At 65.7% G+C, this 1771-nt stretch overlaps 1 long non-coding RNA gene across 1 annotated transcript; it reads right to left on the minus strand.

The window, feature by feature from the left end:
• Nucleotides 1-1034: 1034 nt before the first annotated feature.
• Nucleotides 1035-1771, minus strand: LOC143694555 (uncharacterized). The gene is made up of 3 exons (XR_013183133.1): nt 1701-1771; nt 1352-1408; nt 1035-1051 (listed from the first exon to the last, which is right to left on the minus strand). It is a non-coding gene; the product is annotated as an uncharacterized LOC143694555 (long non-coding RNA).

Raw genomic sequence — 1771 nt, forward strand, 5'->3', positions numbered from 1 at the left:
GCTGTGCCTAAGGGCAAATGAAGCAGCAGCACGGTGCCCGAGACTCGGACACGCGGCCGTGCCAGTGCCCGCAGCGCTGTCAGGCAGTGCCGGGATCCCAGCTGTGCTTCTGCTCCCCACAAGTGAGGAACGGCAGCCCCAGGCTCAGAGCCAGCCAGAAAGCCAACCAAGGGAGAGCAGAGGGAGGGCACCCTGCCAGTCTCTCTTGGACATGGCCACAAAACAGCCCCTGCAGCTTCTTCTTCCGCCTGCGTTTGGGCTGTGCTGGTGGCAGAGCCAGCCAAGCTGTGCTCTGCATTCCAAAGCCTGTTGGGAGCGGGCATGAAAAGCGCTGCGTGCACAGCAGAGAGACCTGGAAGGTGCTGGCAAGAGCATCCTGCAGGAAGAGAGCTCTGGTCCCTGGCCGAGAACAGCCTGGTTTAGATGCCGTGAGCGCAGGTAGGAGTTTAGGCAGGTGAAGAGACAGCGGGCAGCTTGTGTTTGTGGAGGGCCTGGGGCAGCACCTCTGAACCTGCACCTGGAAACTCACATGGGGGAACACGGGCTAGAGCTGGAGTGCCTGTCCTGAAAGGACCTAAAGTCATTCAGCCTTACCACCAAAGGCCAAGGGCTGTTTGGCCACTTTCCCTTCCACAGCGCACGCTTGGGCAAGTGGCTGAGAGCAAGCAGCCTTTTTGCCCTCTTCCCGCTTGGCCTGAAGACACTCTGCACCGAGAGAAAGCTCCTGGACAGCCAGCTATCCAACAACAGCAATTTAATGTTCCTCTAGGGGGTGAAGGGAAAGGAAGTGCTGGCAGAGGAGAGGTGTTCCCCGCAGGCTCAGGTGGCCCCAGCAGACGCAGCCTCCCGGATCAGTTCTCCGCAGCGCCGCGGCAGGACACTCAGCCGCGGCCACACAGGAAAGGCCGCGACTGCCAGAGGCGGCGCAGTTGGTCTCGCATCTTCTGCAGTCGGGAGGAGGGAACGCTCTGTACAGCTAAAAGGATGTACAGAGCTTGAAGCGCCAGGCATGAGATGGCTGGGCTGGAGTCATCCGTCATGTCCTGAAGGGCTGCAGAGAGAGAAACAGAGGCACAGTCAGAGGCTGGATCTGCGCGCAGCTGGGGAGGGCCTCCAGCCTCGTCCATGCCACAGCCTGGAGGAGGAAGCCTGGAGGAAGCAGGAGACAAGAAGGACGAGCTGGCAGCTGCTGGCAGCTGCTGGCCAGGAATGTCCCGCAGGCCCCTGCAAGGTGTCTGTGCTGTGGCCACGCTGCCCTTGGGGCGCGCAGGGAGCGGAGCCATGGGCGGGCGGGCCAGGGAACGCAGGTGCCAGCGGCAGCCCCCGGCGAGAGCCCGCGGGCCTCACTCACCCCTGCAGATGATGCGGAACTCCGGCTGCTGCCCTGTCAGGTAGCGCCCGGCCATCCCTGGTGAACACAGAGCGTGTCCTGCCTTCAGAGCCACAGCTGCCGCACACGGCCGCTGCCAGCCCTGAGGCCACACGGGCTGCTGGCCCGGCAGGGCTCAGCCCGGGCCCCTGGCGCACGCTGCCGCCCGAGGGCACGGCTGCCAGAGGGCGGCAGCAGCAATGCCCAGGCCAGCGGGGGCTGCACTTGCCCGCGCCCGGATCCTGCTGCCGGGACAGCAGGCGGGGCTGGGGCCGAGCTGCGGCGGGGCGGGGCGGGGCAGGGCGGGGCGGGAGCCGGGCTTGGGGCTCACCCATGAACCTGACGGCCGCCTCTCGCAGGGGCTCCTGTGCGCTCCGCAGGTACGGCAGGGCCCGGCGCAGG

This window comes from Agelaius phoeniceus, chromosome 7 (genome assembly GCF_051311805.1).
Source record: "Agelaius phoeniceus isolate bAgePho1 chromosome 7, bAgePho1.hap1, whole genome shotgun sequence".
In the NCBI taxonomy this organism is placed as follows: Eukaryota; Metazoa; Chordata; class Aves; order Passeriformes; family Icteridae; genus Agelaius; species Agelaius phoeniceus.